This window comes from Nothoprocta perdicaria, unplaced genomic scaffold (assembly GCF_003342845.1).
Source record: "Nothoprocta perdicaria isolate Ctin4 unplaced genomic scaffold, notPer1 scaffold_141, whole genome shotgun sequence".
Classification (NCBI taxonomy): Eukaryota; Metazoa; Chordata; class Aves; order Tinamiformes; family Tinamidae; genus Nothoprocta; species Nothoprocta perdicaria.
The window spans coordinates 423,478-441,145 of NW_020454550.1; positions in this window are offsets into that span (position 1 = coordinate 423,478).

Below are 17,668 nucleotides of genomic sequence, written 5' to 3' on the forward strand. Positions count from 1 at the left end.
AGAACTCTGTTCTGTACTTCTGTAAGTACAGAATTCTGCTTCCCCATCAGAATGATCATACTATAATTTTGAGATAGGATAGCAGTCTGTATTTTTGTGATATAACTATGTAATCATGATGAGCTAATCAAGAGGTAAAATCTAATGTATTTTGTTTTCTTACTGAGCTGCCTTTTTATCTGGGACAGAGTCTAAGGTTGGAAGTCATGAAGTCTTGATGTCTGTTTCTACCTCTTTTGTTGCCTAGTTTTATTTCCCTTTACAATGAAGCTCTGCAACAGAGCAGAGGTGGTTACGACATGCAACACCTCCATTTAGCAAATGGATTCTCAGAGGCACAAAAAATATTACTGATGCGTCTATATAGAAACTTGTTGCATAAATGGAAAAAGCTTCCAGATTTTGGAATAAAGTAACTTTTTTTTTTTTTTYCCCTAATATCAATACTTCCTTTTGTGAATAGTAACTATTTGTGTTTCTTTGTCAAATGATTTGCATTCAGCCTAAAACATCTAGGTAGTTCAGTTCATCTAAGTTTAGGTTTTGAACCAAGCAAAATTCCTCATGAGTCTGATACAATTAAAAAAGAAATGACTACTGATCTTCTTTGTACACATAGCACTAAACTTCTAATTCTCGTTTCTGTTTCCCAGAGTTAGAGAGAGTTAGCTGCAAATTCTCCTTAGTCTAGATTTTTAAAGGAATTTTAATATTACAAAGCTGATCTTAATCTGCTGTGCTTGTGCCAGAGTTCCAGCCTAGATGTCTCCTCATCTATATTTCTTCTCCTGGAGTTAATTCCTAATTCAGGCCAGCTGCTAAGTTATCAAAAGTGTAGTTTTTAAACCCATGAAAAATAAGAAATGGTACCAACTGCTCAGCATGGGTGTGGAGGATCTGTAGTTCAGTTTCTGTTGCAAATCCAAAACGAGCCGTGACAGCTGTAGAGGTTATTGGTGTGCCAGTGGAGCCTCCCAAGTATCTCTGTGGTGACCTTTGGCTGCACGTGCACGCTGAGCAGCCCTCTAAGTTCAAACTGCACTGGTGAATYGGATGTTTTCTATAGTGTAGCATCTGCAATTGCAGCAATTTGCTTCAAAGGCTTCAATAGAGGATCGTGTACCTTGCTGGGTCACCGGAGAACAGCTCTGCAATCTCCTCCATTAAATATGAAGACAGGTAAAATGTCTTTACAAATATAAAGAGAGATAAAAAATATGAATGCAAGATTACACAAGCAGGTATTTTCTCACCTAATACAAATGAGTTCAGTGAGGGATTCTTTTTTCGTTAACATTTGTTTATCTCTATTTAGTACAAATGTTTAGATCATTATGTCCCTTGACATAAGACTGTTTTGAGCCAGACAGTAACAGTAAATAAATATTTCCCTCATGCCTTCAGTTACTAGGGCCCCTGGGGGAGGAAAAGCAAATAATGCAGCAAAAAAACTGCACGGTTAAACTTCCAGTATTTATTTTTTTAACATTGTAAATAATGGAAGATGCATTGTTTCCTTTTCTGGTGATCTTTAATATTGTACAAAAATACTCATAAAAATGATAAAAAAAAAAAAAAGATTAAAAAACCCCCCAAAAACCCAGACTTACAAATCAGCTCTTATAGAAAACAAGTCCTTTCCTTTGGCTCATTATCGTCACACCTGTGGTCACTTTGATTCAGAAAGTGGGTCCCTATGGTCAAAATTTGTCAGTAATCCTGAGGAACATAAAGAAAAGTTGAAAGAGCTGTCTGTATTTTTGTCATTTTCTTCCAGTAGAAGCAGACAACATCATAGTTTTTCAGCCTTCTGTGGCACACATGAAGGTCAGGTTTGTGGCCGTACCTGTAAATAACACCCTGCTGCTTGGGGTGGGTGGTTCAGAATCGTATGCTTAATTTTTAGGACATCTTGAAGTGCTCCCAGAGATTGTTAGACATGATGTATATACAACATTAACAGACTTAACTTACAGAAAGTAATATTAATGCAAATCTTTTTTTTTTTTTTTTTTAAAGAAAAGGTTCTTCTATTACAAAGTTCAGAAGAGCGAGGACCTGTTTTGTTACTAATCGTGTAACAACTGCAACTGCTTTTCAGGGAGTACACGCATTTCTTTTAGTGCCCAAAGCAAGTTTATTTGCCTGAAACAAGCCTGCACGAAGACAGCCTGAGAGGGCTTTGCCCACTAGATGGCAGGAGACCCTTAGTAGCAGAATATTCTTGAGCCCTTTCTGCGAAAGCTGAAAATACTGGTTTTAAACACTGCTTTTGACCCCCAATTCCAGAGTTTTCATTTCTTCAAGCTATGCCTGGTCTATGAGACCACTCTCTCTGAATTATCACAGATATTCTAAGGTAATTTAAAGGTTTGATACCTTGTTCCCTTGCCTTTGTGTTGCATTGAAATTATAAATGTGTTGTATAAATTCATAAATGAGCTACCACACGTTTTACCCAATCCTTGCCTTCACTTGCATTGCTGATTGCTTCACTATGTGAATAGATATTTCTTTTCTGAATTATTTTCACTGGGTGCTTCTCTGACCATCGGACAAATGCTGCAGTTGCCAGGGCTTATGGTTTCTGTTGATATTTGCCATGCGAGTTTAGTTTCACTAACATTTTGCAGGTTTGAAATATGGAAAAAAAAAGAACTACCTCTCAGGCTGAGACTGATATAATTATGCTGAAATATTCAGCAGGGAGCAAAAACGTGTCAAAGGCTTTAAYTCCAGCAAAACCTATCCTATCATTTTATACCTGCAAAACAGATGAACTGCTAAATATCAGTAGAAAGTCTCCAGACGCAACAACACTTGGAGCTCTGTTAGGTTTCCCTAATTAGCTTATGCTTAATTGTCCTGTGACTTGAAATGTTTTCCAGATATTATGTAAATTGTATATTATCAAGTCTAACAGAATCGCCTATGCTTTTAGTATTGTCAGTTCCAAGAGAGTTTTCAATTCCTTGTGATTTTCTGAATAGTAACACATCAGGCTAGTATTTTATACCAAGGCTCTGTCTCAGACTGAACTTTCTCGAGATTTTTTTTTGGCCAAGAGGTCTCAGCCCTTTCCAAGAAAACCTAGGAAAAAAAAAAAAAAAAAAAAAAAAAGAGTAGTTATTTTATTTTTTTTTTTAACATGGAATAAATCTGGGATCTGATCTTTGACTGACTTGCTGTCTAGTGCTCTGAAGCTGACATTTAAAACTGAGTTGAAGAGAGCTGGGGAAGAAAAGGCAACTCAGGGGGACAATAGGTCCTCTCCCCAGAGCAGCCCTCACAGCTTATCCATGTCCTGGGAAAAACAATTTTGACTGGGGTGCCTGCAGGACACTAGTGCACCTCAAATAACAATACACTGCTCCTTACGCCTTTCTGAACCACCAAAACTATTTATGGTTAGAATAAGTCTAAAAAGAATGGTTTAAAGATTCATGCAAWAAAATAAAAGCTACYAAAAAACAACAGAATAAATGCACTSTTGAAATTTAGCCCCAGTCTAGGCTTTTTAGTATCCAGCTTGTCATGAGCCTAAGGAAGGAAAATTTATTTTAGAAAGAACCATGTCTCGTAGGATGGGGCCCAAAAACCCTTTTATAATGCTACTGCAATCATTCTGAATTCTTACCTTAGATGAGGAACAAGAGATTGCAAATGGCTTTTTAAAGGTCCACTTGAGTTGAAATGCAGAGATTTTTACACACACTTTTTTAACATTCTTTTTTCTTCATCAATTTTTTTAGGCAGACAAACATTTCCTTTGTTTTAACTGATTTTCTTTTCTTTTGTAGAAACCGTATGTTATGAGTTAATTATGTTAGAAAGTGTGTTATGTGTTAATTATGTGTTAATTATATTTCTTAAATTCTAATATCCATGTTTTCTCATCTAGTTTTCAAATATACCAGTTCGCAAATCATGTATCTCAATAAACAACTACTCTCTTAGCAGCACTATGGAAATCAGCTTGTCCTCAACAGTTCGTAGAGAGCAATTAAGCTAAACTTTTTTTTTCATTTCAAAATTGAATAGAGATTCTCCAGCTAGTATGATGCTTATTCTGTCTACATATTTTGTTTCGGGGAACTGTTCCAGTGGTGTCTGTCACACGTAATAGTATCATGTTCTAGAAATATCCCTTCTTGTGTATGGAAAGCTTTTATATATGAAAAAGTAATGTAGTGTGATTGACTGGATGGATCTGGAAAACTGTACTTTGCTATTGCTAAATCTTAAACAGTTGGATGTTAACAAATGAGAAGTCAATAGTTTCTTCTATTAAATAGTTTCTTCTATTAAACTGTTTCTTCTTGTGAGATTTCTAGCTGATCTGAAAACAGCTGGAGTTCTGTGTAGGCTCGATCGTCTCTGACTAAAAGTAAGGGCAGCTGGGGATTTTGCGTTGTGGTTGTAAGCAGGTTTTACTGCCTCTTGCCGATACTATACAAATATTGCAAGAAGGCTTACGCTTGAGACCAGTTTAAAAATTGACTATGTCATTTGGGAGTATATTTACCTATATTCCCTTTGTTGTTGTTGTAAAAGATAACACAGCACTCCTTTAAATATACATTTCCTGTCTCCCATAAAAATCTTGGCTCTTAGGTTGCTTTCATGTTAGTAGAAGAGATTTGTTCCAAAAGGCATTAAGAATCAAAGAAACTAAGAAAATTAAGGTGGCTTGAAAAGTCTGTCAAATAAATCAAGACTTATGCGTTGTTTGGTCTTGATAGCAAAACAAAACAAAGGGAAACAACAGCCTTTGTCTGCTAAGGCTTCCACAGAGTCCTGCAATGGAGGTCAAAGACTTTCTCGATATGAAAAGGAATCCTGTTACGGGGATAAGTAATCAACCACCTGGGAGAATATAAAACTAAAATGAGAGGTGTCCACGGAGACRCAGCAGGGCTGCCAAGTTGAAGATTTAAATCCAAATAAAATATTACAGTAGTCTCAGGTGATAGCATCCATAGAAGTTTGGAGCTCATTAGGGGAATTGAAAAGCTTAGAGCTGTTTCCAGTAATAACACTCAATTTGGCTGGTTAAATTAAAGCCAAACTAATCTCCCTTCCCTGAAGTGTTTGAGCAAGTTGTAGAAAACTCCCTCATCAGATTCCTGTAGGAGAGAGAAGAAGTCCCATGTAAAGAGTTCTGCAAGTTTGAACACAAACTCTCTGCACTCACCTGGCAATTCCCATTTACATTTTGGTGTGGTCATATATCTCTGCCTATAAAACGATTTTAAGACCTCACTGTTTCATCCTTCATCAAATCCTATAAAATCAAACTCTTGGAGACTGAAGTCTTGGAGATTGGCAGCTTTATTCTTGTGAAGAAAGTGGTGAGTTCATGATTTCAACAGAAGTTAGTGGAATTTGGTTTGGAGGAACTGGAGTAGAGTTTTCCTTTTCATGTGGTGTCCTCTGTGTTTTTTTTGTGTAGTCCTCAACTACTCATAAAGATTCTCAAGAAACTTTTAACCAGGCAGAGTTGAAATGAAAATATGACTTTAAAGGAACTCTTGAAGACTACAGCAAAATATGTTTCTTGCATTATAAATCAGTGTTAAAATGAAAATGAACCAAACTAAGCAAAAGCAAATACTTCATAATTCAGGGGATACTGAGYCTAGAAAATGACTTTATACAGTGTATGTGAATATCCGTAAAGGCTTTTCTACAAACTATGCTCGTAACATGCTAATCAAATGATAAGTTCCAGTGTTTATGGGTGGTTAAACTTAATCAGAGCTTATCTTAGTCTTTGTCTTGCTGATATTGAGCAGCACTGCCTTCCTTCATTCTGTATGTTTTTGCACGACACTTCAAGAACAACCTTCAATAATATAGTAAATTTATTTTCCAATTTTCCCTGACACTTTTGAATGTATTTCATTAGACTGAAGTAACTGCCTCTGTACAGATTTGCAAAGCATTTTACTCTAGCTAAAATTGAGTAGTCCAGCAAATAAGAGACTCATACCATAATAAGTTGAAAGTTGAGGACGCTGTGAAGGCAAAACTACCTGGTTTTATATAGACAGTTTGTGAAAATACATGGAAATAAATCTTGAAAAATAAGATGTGTTTATTAGCCTTTTTTCCTTACTTATGGTATTCCATAACTTATCCTGGATTCAATAAAATGCTTACTATGAATTGGCTTCGGTGAATTTCAGCACGTGTTTAAAAGTTAGCGTATGCTGGAGGGCTTTACTTAACTGGATGTCTTGCTTGTGTCTTGTGATTTATCTTGTCTTTATTGTGCTCTCTAAGAAGTTTCTTGTGCTTTTCACCTTTGCTTTCACAGCTTAGATAAATTTCTTGCTTTTAAAATTGTCTTTGTATTTGATGAGTAGTATGAAGTTTCACTTTTCAGTGTGAAAAGGAACCTGTCCTGTGGGAACTCTGTGCAGCAGGGTTGACAAACAGAAGATGGCAAGATTGATCAGGACCACTGAGAACTGAAAACAGGACCAAACCAGTGAAATTGCTTTTGTATGTTGTAAGGTAGGGAGACAATTCACCATATGTAAGCTTGTTCGATTTAGTCCACTGCCACCATCATGCCATAAACTTTCTCCAGCATGATCTACTCAAATCTTATTGAATGGTTTGGCAAATGTGTTAAATGTGCTTAAGGGTGAGGATAGAGTTACGGAATCTTGTAGAAACTAAAACATTGTACCATAATGCTCCACTCAGCCACCGAAGGACTACTAGGGATGTTTTCTGTCCATAGTGGGATGATAAGCCACATGCACATTACATGGGTGCTGTAGGGTGGTGTGTCTACATTGCTACTTCTCTGCATATGTCAACTTTGGACAGGCAGTGAATTTTAGCTGGAATACATGACAAAATGAGGACAAAACTGTAGATTTCAGGTTGCATAGCCTCAGCTTGACACATGAATCTTGCAAGTATTTCTATATAGTCACTGAGTGGATTGTACTAATTCTTGATAAAACAGTTCCTTCCACAGTCATGGGCAGGCAGCAGAACATCATAATTCTGCTATATATGTTGGTCTTAGCCTGGAACGAGAAAGGAACAGACTGCCTTGATCCCAAGACATTGATATTTCCATGCTGAGYTAGCAATGCAGAACACACTACTAAAAGTACCTGAAGTCTTAAGTGATTTCTAAATGCTTCTAAAATAAGGTCTAAATAAGTTGCAAAGTTGCAGAAAAGAAATGTATTGAGTCTCAATTAAAAATATCAAACAACAAAACATGGAGCTAGAAAGTTCAACAATTAAGCTGATATTCTGATAGATGTACACTTCTTTTTTTTTGAGGCTGTTTGGGAGCTGAAAATCAGTTGTATTAAAATAATTCATGTTAAGTAACAAAGTTGGGTGATTTAAAGACATAACAAGGCTCAACTCACACAAAATTTTGTGGATTTACTGTGGTATTATTTAGCCAATACGTTCTTTTTTTTTCCTTCTCCTCTTTTATCACCTCTTTTTTGAAATCTTTTTTTGTCCTTTAACTAATTCCACTGCCACAGAAATTAAAGTACCATGAAGTCATTAAATAGTTTTTTTCCTAAAGGACAGTTAATACAAAGTGTTCTTTAGCACTGATTCTAGATAATAAAAATGTCAATTAAAAATAACTCCCACAAATGAAAAGTCCAAACTAGTAATTCTTGCTGTCACAAAATTCAGTGGAAGATTTGCTGATGAAAGTAATGCACACTGGAGTCCTAAATAATTACACAATCATGTACTTTCATTTTTATCAGAGCTCCTAAAATTACTAATTTGAAGAAATCAGATTATGGGAATGAATCATGTATTTAAGAAACACAGCAAATTTGTGAAACTAATCTGTCATTTACGTTTTACTCCTATTGTATAGAAAGCTGTTGGGTTTTTTTTTACATAACCGTGTATAGCTGTTTCAAACTGTGCGAGTCTCTTTGGAATATAAGTCTGTTTATTTTATTGTGCTCTGTTTAGTTATTTAAAAAAAAAAAAAAAAAAAGGTTACAGACACATAATTGTAGCCATCTGTTGTGTTTTAAGTCCAATCTAACCCAAAAGTCAAAAAAGTCATGGCAACAACTTATAAAAACAATGGCAATAATATGAACTCACTATGGTTACTGGTGAACCTTTATTTCTCCCTCAAAATGAAGTAAGTTTCCTCAGAGAATTATTTTAAAGTTTGATTTATTTCTTTATTAAATTTGCCCACAGTATGACCAGTTTCTCCATCAAGATTGTCATAGAGCTGCCTCTTTGATAGTAAATCTGTATTTCTCTAGGAAGTTAATACTATTTTTATTCAAAACCGAACACTAAGGAAACCCTCAACATTTATCATATATTATTCTATCATAAAACAACAAGCAAAGTTGTTTAAGAAAATTTATTATGGGGGCTAAATAATATTTACCATATAACATATTCAATTCATAATCTGTCAGATTTAAAATCATTATTTATAGATTTAGATATTTGAAGTATACATTCAGCTATACAGTTCACTAAAATATTTAGTAAATAATTTCTTCCATGAATTTMATTCATATGTTATTGGGCTTTTATGACATTTTTTTCAGTTTTCAATATTATCCTATTTCCTAGAAATCTCCAGTTTGCAAGTGTRCACAAGTGATTATAGCTGAGAGGTACATGTATGTTAAGAATAGGTTTTTGGACTGTATGGAATAAATATCACTCCTCTAGATGTGCTGGATGAAATCAAATAGTGGAAGTTTCATAATACTGCAGAGTGAGGATTTGTTAGGTTTCAGTTTTAGTTCCCTTTCCCCTATATTTATTTAAGAATCCCTATATTTATTATATATTCCCCTATATTTATTATATATTCCCCTATATTTATTTAAGAATCATGTTATAAAAATCTGCATTTTTTAATAGTCATTCATGTCTATATCCATCTATCTAATTTATATCTATATCTATATCTATATCTATATCTATATCTATATCTATATCTATATCTATGTCTATGTCTATGTCTATGTCTATGTCTATATCTATATCTATATCTATATCTGTATCTGTATCTATATCTGTATCTGTATCTGTATCTATATCTCCTGTTAAACAGAGAAAGTCAAAGAGCATTTCAGGAGTGGTTCTTTCTTTTTGGTAGCATTATAAATCATAGAATTCTAGAGGATTGTAAGCACTTCAGAAATGTGATGACGCCTATGAAAAGAAATATGTATAGCCACATCTTTGCTTTGACTATGCAGAGCCTAGGATCACATCAGTCCTCACTTGGTGCCTCGTTCATGCATATAGTCAGTCAGGATGGGTAGATTCCATGTTGCCTACACATATATTGATCTAATGAAATAAAAAACATTTTCTCCAGATTATCAAGCAGTAGCCAGCGCTGTTTGCACTATTAGGTTTCRCGGCAGTCAACTGCAGGGATTTAGATCATTTCTGTGAAGCAAGATCTGGCATTGTAATGATGAAGTAAGGGAGAAGAAGAGCAAGGATCAACTTCAGGGTATCTAAGCCACTTCCATGTAAAATGAGAGGAGATTTAAATAAGGAACAATGGGTATAGGAGTTACTTAATTTAGCTAATAATAATCTAAGTAAAATGACAGGTATTACAAATTTCTGGAATAATAAGAAATGTAAATGAGAGTACATGTGCAAACTTCCTTCTCAGATATAAATGTCATGGAAAAGGCAATAGCTGCTTTTTTTTTCCCCTTTTCATTTGATGGATTAATTAAGATCATGTGTGGGTGTTTGCTATTAGGCTTAGCTATAAGCTGTTTTTCTTTCACTTTTGATAAATATGTCTACTGAGCATGGGAGTGAACTCACTGTCATTGTTATCAGCCTCATACTACCACTAAAAGTGACTATGGGCTTGCTTTTACAAGTTATTGCTAACTTGTAAAAGTATTGCTAACTTTTTTGCAAGGGTGTACAAAAAGTATCAGTTTCTAGCATAAAGATGATGCATCTACAAAGTGATAGTAACTGTAAAAATGTGGGCCAAAACATCCACCCATTTTTCACCACCTGAAAAACTTGCACTGAAGAACTATTTACCTGGTCCTGCTGTTTTCATAAGTTACAATGGAAAGTTTTCTCTCCAATTTCATCTTGGATTTTCATTTAGGAGGCCTTCATTGCTTTCCCACTCTTGCTTCTATCAGACTTCCGATTCTCTCCCATTTGAAGTAGTTTTCAAAGAATTTATCATTATTTCCTGTCTGTATTTCTATTTATAGAAGCAGAGCTGTCTGCAGTTTTTTTTTTTTTTTTTTTTTTTAATCTTGATGCCTGAAAATAACTGGAATTCATTTTATTACCTCTTATCAAGCAAATACATCAAGCAAATGCAACAAGATCTTTTTTTTTTTTTTTTTACTATTCATGTTACAAAATTTTCTGAGACTTCCAGTATAAGGCTGTTTGTTAGAGTCAGGTCGTTGCAGCCCTGTGATCAGAAGGCAAAAAGTGGATGTCGTTGCACGAAGGAAAATGTGCCAAGTTCCTCATACGGCCAGTAGCGGAGTCCACAACCTCAYGTGGTTCATCACCCTGACACAGCTGGGGCTATGTTCTGCAGCTGCAAGAGTTTCTAATTTTTTAAATACTGCATCATCAATGGCAAATAAGAGCAATAGTGTTAGGAATAGAAAAGACTTTATGACATTCCTGTTTTGTAGCTCACAAAGCTGAAATACCGATGACACCAACCTTGAGTAAGCGAAATGAGTTTGCATGACTTAAGGAAAAACAAAGAAGAAGATTAAAGAGGAAAAATAAGACACTGAAAATCTGAGACTTCTAAGTTTCTAATCAGTGATCTTGTCTGTTAAGCAGGTGGTTGTACAAACTGTTTGAAAAGTATTAGAAAGATCAAAATACTAGAGTTGGATGTTGTCATGTTTGGTATTTCAATTCACTATAAACCTTGCTTTCCCATGTCAGCTCTTCCAGTCTTCGGTTAGTATTAATCCTGGGTAATGGTGCAAACATTCTGGGTGTGATGCAACAAGGTATCAAAGCGGGTCCATAATTTGAATTATTTAAGTCATCCTTTTAACTGATAAGCGTATGATTAAGTGCTTTGCTGGAACAGGGCCAGAGTACATTTTCCTGCTGGCCAGGGTGAGTTATCTAGCATATTGAAACAACATTTCTTCTAATCCTGCTCAGGGCAGAYCCTCCCTGTGCAGGACAGAGGAGGTACCTTGTGGATCGTTATCACATTAAACAGCCAGACAGCATCAAAACTACCCTCCAGCGCAGAACCAAAAAAAMCAGATAGGAATTCTGATCTGTGCCTGAATGAAGAAAGCGGGCCGATTTCCACAGTTTGCATGAAGGAAAAATCTCCCACTGACTTAATTAGGTGCTCTGCCTGCCTAAAGGCTGCATGATTTGGCCAACGTTTTCTATCATTCCACTGTTATGACAGAAGTCACCACAATAATTCCAGCTGAGAAGTATCCATGCTCTATGCTTCAGCCGGAGAACAAGTGGAGGATCACTGCAGGACCTGCACACAGACTTAAAACAGTTAATGATACTGCATTATCTTGTTGTTCAGCTCCTGTTGAGCTATCAGGTTTAATGACCCTTTTATTTATACAGTGACATAAGATGGAAAAGTTTTCCTAATAGGTAAAACAGAATGAAGCTTTTCTCTCAGCTCCTCTTGTAGATTTGTATAGAAAATGTTATTTCCTTTAAAAACAGCATTTTATTTCCAATGGAGTCCCCTAGTATTTTATTCTACTTATTATATTTTTTTTCTGTCATTGATATCTGGTGGCAGACATTTGGTTTCATTAGTTTCATATTCATATTCATTTAATTCATTTCATATTCATAGTTCATATTTGCACATCATTGTTGTTAAAATGGTACTTAATTCTGATTTCTACCAAACACTTTCCACAGTTTTTTTTTTGTTGCCTCTCTTCCCTTCTTAATTGAACAAAATCTTGGCAATAGCTCGAATACACTTAACCACTTTGAGACATTTTGAAAGGTTTTTGATTTTCAAGGACTTTGTACCTGTTACACCTCTCTTTGTACCTGTTACACCGCTCTTGACTGTAGACGACTCCTTAGAAGTATATTGTCTTTTTCATCCTCCTGGGMAAGCTCCAAAGGTGTGGGATAGATGTGTGGACGGGGAGGTGGATTAGGAATTGGCTCRATGGCAGGGTGCAGAGAGTGGTTGTCAATGGTGCGGAGTCCAGCTGGAGGCCTGTACTTAGTGGTGTCCCCCAGGGGTCAGTTCTCGGTCCGGTCCTGTTCAACTTATTCATTAACGACCTGGATGAAGGGCTGGAGTGCTCCCTCAGCAAGTTTGCTGATGATACCAAACTGGGCGGAGTGGCTGATAGCCCTGAGGGCTGTGCTGCCATCCAGAGGGACCTGGACAGACTGGAGGACTGGGCGGYGAGAAACCTCATGAGGTTCAACAGGGGCAAGTGCAGGGTCCTGCACTTGGGGAGGAATAWCCCTGGACACCAGTACAGATTAGGGGTGGACCTGCTGGAGAGCAGTCCCACAGAGAGGGACCTGGGTGTCATGGTGGACGACAAGTTGACCATGAGGCAGCAGTGTGCCCTGGTGGCCAAGAAGGCCAACGGGATCCTGGGGTGCATTAAGAAAAGCGTCTCCAGCAGGTCGAGGGAAGTGATCATCCCCCTCTACTCAGCCCTGGTGAGGCCACATCTGGAGTACTGCGTCCAGTTCTGGGCTCTCCAGTACAAGAGGGATGTGGAGCTGCTGGAGAGAGTCCAGCGCAGGGCTACCAGGATGATCAGAGGCCTGGAACATCTGCCCTATGAGCAAAGGCTGAGGGAGCTGGGTCTGTTCAGCCTGGAGAAGAGGAGGCTGAGGGGGGACTTGATCAGCGTGTATAAATACCTCAAGGGAGGCAGTGAGGAGGAGGGGGGCGGCCTCTTTTCAGTGGTGGGCAGGGATAGGACTAGAGGAAATGGCTTCAAACTGAAGCATCGGAAGTTCCACAGGAACTTAAGGAAGCATTTCTTCACTGTGAGGGTGACAAAGCACTGGAAYAGGCTGCCCAGAGAGGTTGTRGAGTCTCCTTCTTTGGAGATCTTTAAAACCCGCTTGGATGCAGCCCTGTGCCACGTGCTCTAGGTGACCCTGCGTGAGCAGGGGGGTTGGACTCGATGACCTCTGAGGTCCCTTCCAACCTTCGGCATTCTATGATTCTATGATTCTATATTCTTTCTCTTCCACACTTTTTTGTAAGTTTTTTTCTGGACTGCATCCTCTTTTCCACACCATTTTCCCCCCATTTATTTTCAAAGACCTTCTTCCCTTCCTTTCTGAATCAGAAAAAAAAATCCCAAAGAGCTGTAGTCAAATATGTTCTCCTAGGAAATGGAGTCTTCTGGATTCTACTTTCACCTTTGTTGGTATCCTTTTGTGAGAACTAAAACAAGCCCCCAAACCAAAAAAAAAAAAAAAAAAAAAAAAAAAAGAAAAAAGTGGAACTGATAAACATGATGCCAAAGCAATCAATTCTGCCAGTTTGTATAAGGGAGTTAGACAATGAGGTTAGTGTTTTCTCTCTTTTTCATTGCCTGTCAAACACAGCCTGTTTGTTGTGTTGCGAGTGATGAGATGTTACTTGAGCCATGTTGGGACACGGGTGAAGAGATATTTAGCATTTAGCATATATCCAAGGGGTAAAAAAAATGGACCTGAATCTACAGTAGCACTTAATGCAATCATTCCTCATGCTCCGTCTTCAAAGGTACTAGCTTTTCTATGTCCTCGTGGATGCGCTCCGTCCAATTTCCTTCATCCTGCCCTCATCTCCACCTCATGTTCAGGTGCCTGGTCCCGCTCAGCTCCTTGACATCTCCCCCGGCTATCCAGAGCAAGGGTGCTCTTTCATTCTCATTGCATCAGCTCGCTGGATCTTGCTAAGCAGTGAGTCACTTCTATACTCTGCAGTTTACCTTAAAAGTCTCTCTGCTTCTGATTAAAAGCAAAGCATGGGTCCACATCCCAGAAGTGAATCCACTGTTGGATCTTTTGGATGTTGCTCTTCGTCAGGATTTCGTTGGAAATCTGGCTAGAAGTAGGCAGACTCTAATCTTTCCAGACATCCCARCTGTTATGACTTCTTCTCCGATATTTCTTACCGAGGACAACTTATCACTGAAGAAAACTTGCCAACCTATTTTTCCCCCGTGCAGTTGAAATATATGCCACCCAACAAATAGCTGATGAAGGACGTTTGAGATATCTGATAYGACAACATAGGTATTTGAGAAAGGCTTGTGCTATAATTTCTGTGCATTTTCTAGCCATKTTCTTGCTATCTATTCTTTCTTTCTCTGCTTTGCATTTGTGCTCCAAGGACACCAGCTGAAAACAAAGACTGTATTTCCATTTTCGTTCAGCTGTTTGGCTATAATTTTAGCTCTTTGGTAATRTAATACTGTTGGCTGTTTCAGGACACAAAAGTGAACGACAAGACTGTATAATTATTTCCCTGTTAATATTTTTATTCAAAGTTTGTGATAGGAGAGATTGTCTCCTGTGSTCTTTTCCCTGTGCTCTGCTTGGAAGATACAAAGGCAGCAAAGACTCGTTGAAGGTCCTCTTGGCAGGAGAGGAACTTCTGTAGGAGGGAATGGGGAGGGATCTGCTAGCAAAGCTGACTCCTCTCTCGCTGTTCACAGCCCAACACTGTGCTGGAGACGAGAAAGGAAGTGACATAATTAACTCTGAAAATCTCCCCAGTTGGTAGGTAGCCCCCGGGGAGGGGAACAACTGAGTGCTCTTTGCTAGAATAGCGTCACTCTGAGGCCAAACTGAGAGAATAAAGGAGCTGTGAGGAGCCCAGTATTTTCTATAACAATATATATCCCAATTAATTTTTTTCTATGCCTGGCTTACACTAAGCCTGGACTGTTTTGCCTTTTGCTTTTTACATTTTAAGCACTTCTACCGAGCTCACATTGTCTGTGTGTCWGTCTGCTTTTAGTACTGCATAATATTAAATTAGACATGTGCTTACCTGCTCAGGCTTACTTGTTATGTCCCTCTCTGAATCTGTTTAATTGTCACTGCTGGTTTTCCTGTGCAAATTAGGTGAACAACACTTATGTGCATGAAAAAACTCAACGCCTCTTTTAGGCTGTGAAAGACACGTACTCCAGCAACATTAAGCAAAATGAAAATAAATCAAGAAGCAAATTTAAAGTCTGAAAAAWTACACAGCCTGTTTATAACTGCTATTAATGGCATGTTAATAACCATTTAGTGCTGAGTGCTGTTTCCAGACGACGGCAGAGTCCAGGCCTTGTACACAGTGTGCAGCACCAAAAGGTGGCAGCATTCCATGCAACATCCTCTGGAGCAGCTGTTGCTGCTGTGGGCGCTTGCTCAGGCTCCTCACCATAAAGCATGCCTTGTTTCTGAGGTGTTTCAAACTACAGCATGCTGGGATTCAGCTCCAACGTTCAACAAAAGGCCCTGCATGCACACAGYAACTTTTGCTTAGTATCAAGGAGCTGAAATCCTCCGTAGGAAACAGAAATTCGTCTCGGCTGAGACAGGCCACAGCAGAATCTATTGAAATCTGCTTTTCAAAGTATAGGGAAGTTCTCTGTGTTACTGTCTCTCTCAGTAGCAGAATCTGTATGTACTTGTCTAGTGCACTAAAGAAGGCCTAGTGCCTGTTAAGCAGAGTGTAGCCAAAGAACTTACTTCCCTATTTAAGGCCTATATCGTATTGAGTCAGGCACTTTTCAGAGACCTTGACTGTAAACCTTTCCTGGTCATAGATAAGAGGAACAAAAATCTCCATTAAAAAAATTATAGAACAGTTGAAGTCACCAAAAGACAATTAATAATGATCTATAAAATGCATGCAATCTTCCAGTCAACAATATACAATTTATTTAAAATGTTCAACAAAGAAAGACTACTAGAGGCAAGAGTCTCTTTTACAAGAGTATCCTGGCAAGAAGGGCGGCATAACAGTCAATTATTACAAACAAAATCCAGGTTTCTTAATTAAAACACAAAATACTGGCTCTGCTGTATAGCCTGTAATAAGTTATGTCTTGAGAAGACTGTAATTATGCTGGCGCCTGCTAGCGCCGCCATAGTTAAGTCTGTCACCATTTCCATTATAAACCCCATTTTTAAGCAATTTATAACTTAGCCATAAAAATAATTTTAGACTGAAACTTGGCAAAGAAATTCTTAGACCGATTTTTTTTTTTCTTCTTTTTTGATACAAATAATCTGTTTGGTCATCTTTATGTTTTTGGGAGACACTAAACAAGCCAGAACTTTTATGGTTTTGAAGCTTTCTAGCMATCTTTGAAGATAAACACAGTTACTTTTCTTCATCTGCATCAAGAATATCCTTCATTGCTTGGATGTGGAGGATTTTAGTCCCTCAAAGATCCATAAATACTTGAAAACAAACTTCATGATTCTTTACAGAAATTAACTGTGAAGTATGACTAACATAAAACTGCAACAGAGAAATGAGAACAAATAGAGATTAGTTAATCCTGAGCCACAGAAGAAATCATTGCAAATGTTTGTCTTATAGCTATATTCTACCCATTAAAATGTTTGCCTTGGAAGTTCATACCAGRTATCTGATACAGGCCTATAGATAGTCATATGCCAACAGCAATATGCCAAGAAGACAGCATAGCCAGTAGTGTTGGCACCTTSAGATTCACCTCAGCAGAAGCCAATSRTACCTTCTTGGTGTGGAGGAAGATGAGGAAGGAGTCCCGAGAGATATTATTTCATGGGTTGCACGAGATGGCAGCTGAGGCCAAATCTTTTATGCCAGACCCTCATCTCTGTTCTCCAGGTGCCCCCAGGAGGATGAGGAGTATTTGTCTAAAAGTCACATTTTACTGTCCCATAGAAAATTCCCAGTAATTTGTCTCTATGCACATTTTATCACTGAAGGATGGTAAGAGAAAATSAGCATATAAAATAGTGGGCATCTGCTCTGAAAAATGACCATGAGAAGGTACACTTGTGTCCTTAGGCTATGCTTCTGTAGTTATTTTCTCATTTCCAAGATTTAACAAGAATTCCTAGATCTAGATACTACTGCTAAGAAAAAAACGTACCAAAAGTTGTGCAGAAATAAAGCAGAAATAACAGACTATTTGTGTGTATATTATCTTTAGACTGTGGTGTAAGTTTGGATACAAAGCCTGTGATGTAAATTGTGTCTTTCTTGTGCCTGTTTTGTGAGGAACATTGTTTATGCTATCCAACATCAGGTAGATCCTGTTTTCAGAAGTCTGCTTACATGAAGGTTAGTGACTAAGGCAGCCCTTAAACTACAATATACATATTTTAGTGCAAAGTAGGTAAAAAGTTTTCCCATTTTTTTCTAGTTTTTCTCAACTGTAGTAACAAAGAGGGACGTGGAGCTTCTCGAGAGGGTCCAGAGAAGAGCAACCAGGATGATTAAGGGAATGGAATATCTCTCGTACAAAGAGAGGCTGAGTGAGCTGGACCTGTTTTCTCTGGAGAAGAGAAGGCTCAGAGGGGATATGATTAATATGTATAAGTTCAGGAAGGGAGAATGCAGGGAGGAAGGGGACAGGCTGTTCTCACTGGTGGCCAGCGATAGGACGAGGGGTAATGG